This window comes from Pristiophorus japonicus, unplaced genomic scaffold, assembly GCF_044704955.1.
Source record: "Pristiophorus japonicus isolate sPriJap1 unplaced genomic scaffold, sPriJap1.hap1 HAP1_SCAFFOLD_33, whole genome shotgun sequence".
NCBI lineage: Eukaryota > Metazoa > Chordata > Chondrichthyes > Pristiophoridae > Pristiophorus > Pristiophorus japonicus.
This window is the reverse complement of record NW_027253106.1, coordinates 6871977-6885313: the sequence shown is the minus strand read 5'-3', so window position 1 is coordinate 6885313 and position 13337 is coordinate 6871977.

Here is a 13337-nt window from a genome sequence, read left to right as displayed (position 1 = left end):
TATTGTACTGTCCAGGTCAGTACTTAATGTACTCTCCAGGTCAGTATTTATTGTATTCTCCAGGTCAGAATTTATTGTACTCCCCAGGTCAGTATTTATTGTAGTCTCCAGGTCATTATTTATTGCCCTCTCCAGGTCAGTATTTATTCCCCTCTCCAGGTCAGTTTTTATTACCCTCTCCAGGTCATTATTTATTGTACTCCCCATGTCAGTATTTATTGTACTCTCCAGGTCAGTATTTATTGAACTCTCCAGAACATTTTTTATTGTAGTCTCCAGGTCAATATTTATTGTACTCTCCAGGTCAGTATTTATTGTACTCTCCAGGTCAGTATTTATTGTACTCTCCAGGTAAGTATTTATTTTACTCTCTCGGCAGTGTTTATTGTACTCTCCAGGTCAGTATTTATTGCCCTCTCCAGGTCAGCATTTATTGTACGCTCCAAGGTCAGTATTTATTGTACTCTCCAGGTCTGTATTTATTGTACTTTCCAGGTCAGTGATTATTGTAGTCTCCATGTCAGTATTTATTACTCTCTCCAGGTTAGTATTTATTGTACTCTCCAGGTCAGTTATTTATTGTCCTCTCCAGGTCAGTATTTATTACCCGCTGCAGGTCTGTAGTTATGGTACTCTCCAGGTCAGTATTTATTGTACCTTCCAAGTCACTATTAATTGTACTCTCCTGGTCAGTATTTATTGTACTCTCTAATTCAGCTTTTATTGTACTCTCTGGGTCAGTATTTATTGTACTCTCCAGGTCAGTACTAATTGGACTCTCCAAGTCAGTATTTATTGTACTCTCCAGGTCAGTACTTAATGTACTCTCCAGGTCAGTATTTATTGTACTCTCCAGGTAATTTTTTATTGTAGTCTCCAGGTCAATATTTATTGTACTCTCCAGGTCAGTATTTATTGTACTCTCCAGGTCAGTATTTATTGTTCTCTCCAGGTAAGTATTTATTGTACTCTCTGGTCAGTGTTTATTGTATTCTCCAGGTCAGTATTTATTGCCCTCTCCAGGTCAGCATTTATTGTACTCTCCAGGTCAGTATTTATTGTACTCTCCAGGTTAGTATTTATTGTACTCTCCAGGTCAGAGTTTATTGTATTCTCCATGTCAGTATTTATTATTCTCTCCAGGTCAGTATTTATTGTACTCTCCAGGTCAGTATTTATTGTCCTCTCCAGGTCTGTATGTATTACCCTCTCAAGGTCAGTATTTATTACCCGCTGCAGGTCTGTAGTTATGGTACTATCCAGGTCAGTATTTATTGTACCCTCCAAGTCACTATTAATTTTACTCTCCTGGTCAGTATTTATTGTACTCTCCAATTCAGCTTTTATTGTAGCCTCCAGATCAATATTTATTGTACTGTCCAGGTCAGTATTTATTGTACTCTCCAGGTCAGTATTTAATTTACTCTCCAGGAAAGTATTTATTGTACTCTCCATGTCAGTGTTTATTGTACTCTCGAGGTCAGTATTTATTAGCCTATTACCCTCTCCAGGTCAGCATTTATTGTACGCTCCAGGTCAGTATTTATTGTACTCTCCAGGTCTGTATTTATTGTACTTTCCAGGTCAGTGTTTATTGTAGTCTCCATGTCAGTATTTTTACTCTCTCCAGGTTAGTATTTATTGTACTCTCCAGATCAGTTATTTATTGTCCTCTCCAGGTCTGTATTTATTACCCTCTCCAGGTAAGTATTTATTACACGCTGCAGGTCTGTAGTTATGGTACTCTCCATGTCAGTATTTATTGTACCTTCAAGTCACTTTTAATTGTACTCTCCTGGTCAGTATTTATTGTACTCTCTAATTCAGCTTTTATTGTACTCTCCAGGTCAGTATATATTGTTCTCTGCAGGTCAGTGTTTATTGTACTCTCCAGGTCATTATTTATTGTACTCTCCAAGTCAGTATTTATTGTACACTCCAGGTCAGTATTTATTGCACTCTCCAGGTCAGTATATATATTGTACTCTTCGGGTCAGTATTTATTGTACTCTCCAGGTCAGTATTTATTGTACTCTCCAGGTCTGTATTTATTGCACTCTCCAGGTCAGTATTTATTGTACTCTCCAGGTCAGTATTTATTACCCTCTCCAGGTCAGTATTGATTGTACTCTCCAGGTCAGTATTTATTGTATTCTCCATGTCAGTATTTATTGTATTCTCCAGGTCAGTATTTATTTAAATCTCCAGGTCAGTATTTATTTTACTCCCCAGGTCAGTATTTTTTATACTCTCCAGGTCAGTACTAATTGGACTCTCCAGATCAGTATTTATTGTACTCTCCAGGTCAGTATTTTTTACCCTTTCCAGGTCAGTGTATATTGTACTCTCCAGGTCAGTATATATTGTACTCTCTGGGTCAGTATTTATTGTACTCTCCAGGTCAGTACTAATTGGACTCTCCAAGTCAGTATTTATTGTACTCTCCAGGTCAGTACTTAATATACTCTCCAGGTCAGTATTTATTGTACTCTCCAGGTCAGAATTTATTGTACTCCCCAGGTCAGTATTTATTGTAGTCTCCAGGTCATTATTTATTGCCCTCTCCAGGTCAGTATTTATTCCCCTCTCCAGTTCAGTATTTATTATCCTCTGCAGGTCAGTATTTATTGTACTCCCGATGTCAGTATTTATTGTACTCTCCAGGTCAGTATTTATTGTACTCTCCAGGTCAGTTTTTATTGTACTCTCCAAGTCAGTATTTATTGTACTCTCCAGGTCAGTATTTACTGTACTCTCCAGGTAAGTATTCATTGTACTCTCCAGGTCAGAGTTTATTGTACTCTCCAGGTAAGTATTTATTACCCTCTCCAAGTCAGCATTTATTGTACTCTCCAAGTCAGTATTTATTGTACTCTCCAGGTCTGTATTTATTGTACTCTCCAGGTCAGTGTTTATTGTAATCTCCATGTCAGTATTTATTACTCTCTCCAGGTCAGTGTTTATTGTACTCTCCAGGTCAGTATTGATTGTGCTCCACAGGTATTATTTATGTACTCTCCAGGTCAGTATTTATTGTACGCTCCAGGTCAGTATTTATTGCACTCTCCCGGTCAGTATATATTGTACTCTCCAGGTAAGTATTTATTGACCTCTCCTGGTCAGTATTTATTGTACTCTCCAATTCAGCTTTTATTGTACTCTCCAGGTCAGTATATATTGTTCTCTCCAGGTCAGTGTTTATTATACTCTCCAGGTCAGTATTTATTGTACTCTCCAGGTCATTATTTATTGTACTCTCCAGGTCAGTATTTATTGTACTCTCCAGGTCAGTATTTATTGCACTCTCCAGGTCAGTATATATTACCCTCTCCAGGTCAGTATTGATTGTACTCTCCAGGTCAGTATTTATTGTACTCTCCATGTCAGTATTTATTGTATTCTCCAGGTCAGTTTTTATTATACTCTCCAGGTCAGTATTTATTGTGCTCTCCAGGTCAATATATATTGTACTCTCCAGGTCAGTATTTATTGCACTCTCCAGGTCAGTGTTTATTATACTCTACAGATCTGTATTTATTACCCTCTCCAGGTCAGTTTTTATTGTACTCTCCAGGTCAGTATTTATTGTACTCTCTGGGTCAGTATTTATTGTACTCTCCAGGTCAGTACTAATTGGACTCTCCAGGTCAGTATTTATTGTACTCTCCAGGTCAGTATTTATTACCCTCTCCAGGTCAGCATTTATTGCACTCTCCAGGTCAGTATTTAATGTACTCTCCAGGTCTGTATTTATTGTACTCTCCAGGTCAGTTATGTATTGTCCTCTCCAGGTCTGTATTTATTACCCTCTCCAGGTCAGTATTTATTACCCGCTGCAGGTCTGTAGTTATGGTACTCTCCAGGTCAGTATTTATTGTACCCTCCAAGTCACTATTAATTGTACTCTCCTGGTCAGTATTTATTGTACTCTCTAATTCAGCTTTTATTGTACTCTCCAGGTCAATATATATTGTTCTCTCCAGGTCAGTGTTTATTGTACTCTCCAGGTCATTATTTATTGTACTCTCCAAGTCAGTATTTATTGTACTCTCCAGGTCAGTATTTATTGTACTCTCTAGGTCAGTATTTATTACCCTCTCCAGTTCAGTATTTATTTTACTCCCCAGGTCAGTATTTTTTATACTCTCCAGGTCAGTATTTATTGTTCTCTCCAGGTCAGTATGTATTGTACTCTCCAGGTCAGTATTTATTGCACTATCCAGGTCAGTGTTTATTAAACTCTACAGGTCAGTATTTATTGTACTCTCTGGGTCAGTATTTATTGTACTCTACAATTCAGCTTTTATTGTACTCTCCAGGTCAGTATATATTGTTCTCTCCAGGTCAGTGTTTATTGTACTCTCCAGATCATTATTTATGTACCCTCCAGGTCAGTATGTATTGTACTCTCCAGGTCAGCATTTATTGTACTCTCCAGGTCAGTATTTATTGTACTCTCCAGGTTAGTATTTATTGTACTCTCCAGGTCAGAGTTTATTGTATTCTCCATGTCAGTATTTATTATTCTCTCCAGGTCAGTATTTATTGTACTCTCCAGGTCAGTATTTATTGTCCTCTCCAGGTCTGTATTTATTACACTCTCAAGGTCAGTATTTATTACCCGCTGCAGGTCTGTAGTTATGGTACTATCCAGGTCAGTATTTACTGTACCCTCCAAGTCACTATTAATTTTACTCTCCTGGTCAGTATTTATTGTACTCTCCAATTCAGCTTTTATTGTAGCCTCCAGATCAATATTTATTGTACTCTCCAGGTCAGTATTTATTGTACTCTCCAGGTCAGTATTTAATTTACTCTCCTTAAAGTATTTATTGTACTCTCCATGTCAGTGTTTATTGTACTCTCCAGGTCAGTATTTATTACCCTCTCCAGGTCAGCATTTATTGTACGCTCCAGGTCAGTATTTATTGTACTCTCCAGGTCTGTATTTATTGTACTTTCCAGGTCAGTGTTTATTGTAGTCTCCATGTCAGTATTTTTACTCTCTCCAGGTTAGTATTTATTGTACTCTCCAGATCAGTTATTTATTGTCCTCTCGAGGTCTGTATTTATTACCCTCTCCAGGTAAGTATTTATTACCCGCTGCAGGTCTGTAGTTATGGTACTCTCCATGTCAGTATTTATTGTACCTTCCAAGTCACTTTTAATTGTACTCTCCTGGTCAGTATTTATTGTACTCTCTAATTCAGCTTTTATTGTACTCTCCAGGTCAGTATATATTGTTCTCTCCAGGTCAGTGTTTATTGTACTCTCCAGGTCATTATTTATTGTACTCTCCAAGTCAGTATTTATTGTACACTCCAGGTCAGTATTTATTGCACTCTCCAGGTCAGTATATATATTGTACTCTTCAGGTCAGTATTTATTGTACTCTCCAGGTCAGTATTTATTGTACTCTCCAGGTCTGTATTTATTGCACTCTCCAGGTCAGTATTTATTGTACTCTCCAGGTCCGTATTTATTACCCTCTCCAGGTCAGTATTGATTGTCCTCTCCAGGTCAGTATTTATTGTATTCTCCATGTCAGTATTTATTGTATTCTCCAGGTCAGTATTTATTTAAATCTCCAGGTCAGTATTTATTTTACTCCCCAGGTCAGTATTTTTTATACTCTCTAGGTCAGTATTTATTGTTCTCTCCAGGTCAGTATGTATTGTACTCTCCAGGTCAGTATTTATTGCACTATCTAGGTCAGTGTTTATTATACTCTACAGGTCAGTATTTATTGTACTCTCTGGGTCAGTATGTATTGTACTCTCCAGGTCAGTACTAATTGGACTCTCCAGATCAGTATTTATTGTACTCTCCAGGTCAGTATTTTTTACCCTTTCCAGGTCAGTGTATATTGTACTCTCCAGGTCAGTATTTATTGTACTCTCTGGGTCAGTATTTATTGTACTCTCCATGTCAGTACTAATTGGACTCTCCAAGTCAGTATTTATTGTACTCTCCAGGTCAGTACTTAATGTACTCTCCAGGTCAGTATTTATTGTACTCTCCAGGTCAGAATTTATTGTACTCCCCAGGTCAGTATTTATTGTAGTCTCCAGGTCATTATTTATTGCCCTCTCCAGGTCAGTATTTATTCCCCTCTCCAGGTCAGTATTTATTACCCTCTCCAGGTCAGTATTTATTGTACTCCCCATGTCAGTATTTATTGTACTCTCCAGGTCAGTATTTATTGTACTCTCCAGGTCAGTTTTTATTGTACTCTCCAAGTCAGTATTTATTGTACTCTCCAGGTCAGTATTTACTGTACTCTCCAGGTAAGTATTTATTGTACTCTCCAGGTCAGAGTTTATTGTACTCTCCAGGTAAGTATTTATTGCCCTCTCCAAGTCAGCATTTATTGTACTCTCCAAGTCAGTATTTATTGTACTCTCCAGGTCTGTATTTATTGTACTCTCCAGGTCAGTGTTTATTGTAATCTCCATGTCAGTATTTATTACTCTCTCCAGGTCAGTATTTATTGTACTCTCCAAGTCAGTATTGATTGTGCTCTACAGGTATTATTTATGTACTCTCCAGGTCAGTATTTATTGTACTCTCCAGGTCAGTATTTATTGCACTCTTCAGGTCAGTATATATTGTACTCTCCAGGTAAGTATTTATTGACCTCTCCTGGTCAGTATTTATTGTACTCTCCAATTCAGCTTTTATTGTACTCTCCAGGTCAGTATATATTGTTCTCTCCAGGTCAGTGTTTATTATACTCTCCAGGTCAGTATTTATTGTACTCTCCAGGTCATTATTTATTGTACTCTCCAGGTCAGTATTTATTATACTCTCCAGGTCAGTATTTATTGCACTCTCCAGGTCAGTATATATTACCCTCTCCAGGTCAGTATTGATTGTACTCTCCAGGTCAGTATTTATTGTACTCTCCATGTCAGTATTTATTGTATTCTCCAGGTCAGTTTTTATTATACTCTCCAGGTCAGTATTTATTGTGCTCTCCAGGTCAGTATATATTGTACTCTCCAGGTCAGTATTTATTGCACTCTCCAGGTCAGTGTTTATTATGCTCTACAGATCTGTATTTATTACCCTCTCCAGGTCAGTTTTTAGTGTACTCTCCAGGTCAGTATTTATTGTACTCTCTGGGTCAGTATTTATTGTACTCTCCAGGTCAGTACTAATTGGACTCTCCAGGTCAGTATTTATTGTACTCTCCAGGTCAGTATTTATTATACTCTCCAGGTCAGCATTTATTGTACTCTCCAGGTCAGTATTTAATGTACTCTCCAGGTCTGTATTTATTGTACTCTCCAGGTCAGTTATTTATTGTCCTCTCCAGGTCTGTATTTATTACCCTCTCCAGGTCAGTATTTATTACCCGCTGCAGGTCTGTAGTTATGGTACTCTCCAGGTCAGTATTTATTGTACCCTCCAAGTCACTATTAATTGTACTCTCCTGGTCAGTATTTATTGTACTCTCTAATTCAGCTTTTATTGTACTCTCCAGGTCAATATATATTGTTCTCTCCAGGTCAGTGTTTATTGTACTCTCCAGGTCATTATTTATTGTACTCTCCAAGTCAGTATTTATTGTACTCTCCAGGTCAGTATTTATTGTACTCTCCAGGTCAGTATTTATTACCCTCTCCAGTTCAGTATTTATTTTACTCCCCAGGTCAGTATTTTTTATACTCTCCAGGTCAGTATTTATTGTTCTCTCCAGGTCAGTATGTATTGTACTCTCCAGGTCAGTGTTTATTGCACTATCCAGGTAAGTGTTTATTAAACTCTACAGGTCAGTATTTATTGTACTCTCTGGGTCAGTATTTATTGTACTCTACAATTCAGCTTTTATTGTACTCTCCAGGTCAGTATATATTGTTCTCCCCAGGTCAGTGTTTATTGTACTCTCCAGGTCAGTACTTAATGTACTCTCCAGGTCAGTATTTATTTTACTCTCCAGGTCAGTATTTATTTTACTCCACAGTTCAGTATTTATTATAGTCTCCATGTCAGTATTTATTGTGCTCTCCAGGTCAGTATGTATTGTACTCTCCAGGTCAGTATTTATTGCACTCTCCTGGTCAGTGTTTATTATACTCTACAGATATGTATTTATTACCCTCTCCAGGTCAGTTTTTATTGTACTCTCCAGGTCAGTATTTATTGTACTCTCTGGGTCAGTATTTATTGTACTCTCCAGGTCAGTACTAATTGGACTCTCCTGGTCAGTATTTATTGTACTCTCCAGGTCAGTATTTATTACCCTTTCCAGGTCATTTTTTATTGCCCTCTCCAGGTCAGTATTTATTTCCCTCTCCAGGTCAGTATTTATTACCCTCTCCAGGTCAGTATTTATTGTACTCCCCATGTCTGTATTTATTGTACTCTCCAGGTCAGTATTTATTGTACTCTCCAGGTCAGTTTTTATTATATTCTCCAGGTCAGTATTTATTGTACTCTCCAGGTCATTATTTATTGTACTCTCCAGGTCAGTATTTATTGTACTCTCCAGGTCAGTATTTATTGCACTCTCCAGGTCAGTATATATATTGTACTCTTCAGGTCAGTATTTATTGTACTCTCCAGTCAGTATTTATTTTACTCTCCAGGTCTGTATTTATTGCACTCTGCACGTCAGTATTTATTGTACTCTCCAATTCAGTCTTTATTACCCTCTCCAGGTCAGCATTGATTGTACTCTCCAGGTCATTATTTATTGTACTCTCCACGTCAGTATTTATTGTACTCTCCAGGTCAGTATTTATTGTAAACTCCAGGTCAGTATTTATTACCCTCTCCATGTCAGTGTTTATTACCATCTCCAGTTCATAATTTATTGTACTCTCCAGGTCAGTATTTATTGTCCTCTCCAGGTCAGTATTTATTGTACTCTCCAGGTAAGTATTTATTGCCCTCTCCAGGTCAGTATTTACTTCCCTCTACAGGTCAGCATTTATTACCCTCTCCAGGCCAGTATTTATTGTACTCCCCATGTCAGTGTTTATTGTACTCTCCAGGTCAGTATTTATTGTACTCTCCAGGTCAGTTTTTATTGTAGCCTCCAGGTTAATATTTATTGTACTCTCCAGGTCAGTATTTATTGTACTCTCCAGGTCAGTATTTATTGTACTCTGCAGGTAAGTATTTATTGTACTCTCCAGGTAAGTATTTATTGTACTCTCCAGGTCAGTGTTTATTGTACTCTCCAGGTCAGTATTTATTACCCTCTCCAGGTCAGCATTTATTGTACTCTCCAGGTTATTATTTATTGGACTCTCCCGGTCAGTATTTAATGTCTCTCCAGGTCTGTATTTATTACCCTCTCCAGGTCAGTATTTATTGTACTCTCCAATTCAGTATTTATTGTACTCTCCAGGTCAGTATTTATTACCCTCTCCATGTCAGTGTTTATTACCATCTCCAGTTCATAATTTATTGTACTCTCCAGGTCAGTATTTATTGTCCTCTCCAGGTCAGTATTTATTGTACTCTCCAGGTAAGTATTTATTGCCCTCTCCAGGTCAGTATTTATTTCCCTCTACAGGTCAGCATTTATTACCCACTCCAGGTCAGTATTTATTGTACTCCCCATGTCAGTGTTTATTGTACTCTCCAGGTCAGTATTTATTGTACTCTCCAGGTCAGTTTTTATTGTACTCTCCAGGTCAGTATTTATTTTACTCTTCAGGTCATTATTTATGTACTCTCCTGGTCAGTATTTATTGTTCGCTCCAGGTCAGTATTTTTTGCACTCTCCAGTTCAGTATTTTTTGTACTCTCCAGGTCAGTATTTATTACCCTCTCCAGGACTGTATTTATTGTGCTCTCCAGGTCAGAGTTTATTGTACTCTCCATGTCAATATTTATTACTCTCTCCAGGTCAGTATTTATTGTACTCTCCAGGTCAGTATTTATTGTCCTCTCCAGGTCTGTATTTATTACCCTCTCCAGGTCAGTATTTATTACCCGCTGCAGGTCTATAGTTATGGTACTCTCCATGTCAGTATTTATTGTACCCTCCAAGTCACTATTAATTGTACTCTCCTGGTCAGTTTTTATTGTACTCTCCAATTCAGCTTTTATTGTACTCTCCAGGTCAGTATATATTGTTCTCTCCAGGTCAGTGTTTATTGTACTCTCCAGGTCAGTATTTATTGTACTCTCCAGGTCATTATTTATTGTACTCTCCAGGTCAATATTTATTGTACTCTCCAGGTCTGTATTTATTGTACTCTCCAGGTCAGTGTTTATTGTACTCTCCATGTCAGTATTTATTACTCACTCCAGGTCAGTATTTATTGTACTCTCCAGGTCAGTGCATATTTACTTCTCCAGGTCAGTATTTATTACTCTCTCCAGGTCAGTATTTATTACCCGCTGCAGGTCTGTATTTATGGTACTCAGCAGGTCAGTATTTATTGTACTCTCCAAGTCACTATTAATTGTACTCTCCTGGTCAGTATTTATTGTACTCTCCAATTCAGTATTTATTATACTCTCCAGGTCTGTATTTATTGTTCTCTCCAGGTCAGTGTTTATTGTACTCTCCAGGTCAGTATTTATTGTACTCTTCAGGTCATTATTTATGTACAATCCAGGTCAGTATTTACTGAACTCTCCAGGTCAGCATTTATTGTACTCTCCAGGTCAGTATTTATTGCACTCTCCAGTTCAGTATTTATTGTACTCTCCAGGTAAGTATTTATTGTACTCTCCAGGTCAGTGTTTATTGTACTCTCCAGGTCAGTATTTATTACCCTCTCCAGGTCTGTATTTATTGTACTCTCCAGGTTAGAGTTTATTTTACTCTCCAGGTCAGTATTTATTGCACTCTCCAGGTCAGTATTTATTGTACTCTCCAGGTCAGTATTTATTGTACTCTCCAGGTAAGTATTTATTGTACTCTCCAGGTCTGCATTTATTGTACTCTCCAGGTCAGTGTTTATTGTACTCTCCATGTCATTATTTATTACTCTCTCCAGGTCAGTATGTATTGGACTCTCCAGATCAGTATTTATTGTCCTCTCCAGGTCTGTATTTATTACCCTCTCCAGGTCAGTATTTATTACCCGCTGCAGGTCTATAGTTATGGTACTCTCCATGTCAGTATTTATTGTACCCTCCAAGTCACTATTAATTGTACTCTCCTGGTCAGTTTTTATTGTACTCTCCAATTCAGCTTTTATTGTACTCTCCAGGTCAGTATATATTGTTCTCTCCAGGTCAGTGTTTATTGTACTCTCCAGGTCAGTATTTATTGTACTCTCCAGGTCATTATTTATTGTACTCTCCAGGTCAATATTTATTGTACTCTCCAGGTCTGTATTTATTGTACTCTCCAGGTCAGTGTTTATTGTACTCTCCATGTCAGTATTTATTACTCACTCCAGGTCAGTATTTATTGTACTCTCCAGGTCAGTGCATATTTACTTCTCCAGGTCAGTATTTATTACTCTCTCCAGGTCAGTATTTATTACCCGCTGCAGGTCTGTATTTATGGTACTCAGCAGGTCAGTATTTATTGTACTCTCCAAGTCACTATTAATTGTACTCTCCTGGTCAGTATTTATTGTACTCTCCAATTCAGTATTTATTATACTCTCCAGGTCTGTATTTATTGTTCTCTCCAGGTCAGTGTTTATTGTACTCTCCAGGTCAGTATTTATTGTACTCTTCAGGTCATTATTTATGTACAATCCAGGTCAGTATTTACTGAACTCTCCAGGTCAGCATTTATTGTACTCTCCAGGTCAGTATTTATTGCACTCTCCAGTTCAGTATTTATTGTACTCTCCAGGTAAGTATTTATTGTACTCTCCAGGTCAGTGTTTATTGTACTCTCCAGGTCAGTATTTATTACCCTCTCCAGGTCTGTATTTATTGTACTCTCCAGGTTAGAGTTTATTTTACTCTCCAGGTCAGTATTTATTGCACTCTCCAGGTCAGTATTTATTGTACTCTCCAGGTCAGTATTTATTGTACTCTCCAGGTAAGTATTTATTGTACTCTCCAGGTCTGCATTTATTGTACTCTCCAGGTCAGTGTTTATTGTACTCTCCATGTCATTATTTATTACTCTCTCCAGGTCAGTATGTATTGGACTCTCCAGATCAGTATTTATTGTCCTCTCCAGGTCTGTATTAATTACCCTCTCCAGGTAAGTATTTACTACCCGCTGCAGGACTGTAGTTATGGTACTCTCCAGGTCAGTATTTATTGTACCCTCCAAGCCACTATTAATTGTACTCTCCTGGTCAGTATTTATTGTACTCTCCAATTCAGCTTTTATTGTACTCTCCAGGTCAGTATATATTGTTCTCTCCAGGTCAGTGTTTATTGTACTCTCCAGATCAGTATTTATTGTACCCTCCAGGTCATTATTTATTGTACTCTCCAGGTCAGTATTTATTTTACTCACCAGGCCAGTATTTATTAACCTCTCCAGGTCAGTATTTATTGCACTCTCCAGGTCAGTATATAAATTGTACTCTTAGGTCAGTATTTATTGTACTCTCCAGGTCAGTATTTATTGTACTCTCCAGGTCTGTATTTATTGCACTCTCCAGGTCAGTATTTATTGTACTCTCCAGGTCAGTATTTATTACACTCTCCAGGTCAGTATTGATTGTACTCTCCAGGTCATTATTTATTGTACTCTCCAGGTCAGTATTTATTTACCTCTCCAGGTCAGTGTTTATTACCCTCGCCAGTTCATAATTTATTGCACTCTCCAGGTCAGTATTTATTGTACTCTCCAGGTAAGTATTTATTGTACTCTCCCGGTCAGTGTTTATTATACTCTCCAGGTCAGCATTTATTACCCTCTCCAGGTCAGCATTTATTGTACTCTCCAGGTCAGTATTTAATGTACTCTGCAGGTCTGTATTTATTGTACTCTCCAGATCAGTGTTTATTGTATTCGCCATGTCAGTATTTATTACTCTCTCCAGGTCAGTATTTATTGTACTATCCAGGTCAGTATTTAATTACTTCTCCAGGTCAGTATTTATTACACTCTCCAGGTCAGTATTTATTACCCACTGCAGGTCTGTATTTATGGTACTCACCAGGTCAGTATTTATTGTACTCTCCAAATCACTATTAATTGTACTCTCCTGGTCAGTATTTATTGCACTCTCCAATTCAGTTTTTATTGTACTCTCCAGGTCAGTATTTATTGTTCTCTCCAGGTCAGTGTTTATTGTACTCTCCAGGTCAGTAGTTATTGTGTTCTCCAGGTCAGTATTTATTACCCTCTCCAGGTCAGTTTTCATGGTACTCTCCAGGTCAGTATTTATTGATCTCTCCAGGTCAGTGTTTATTGTACTCACCAGGTTAGTATTTATTGTACTCTC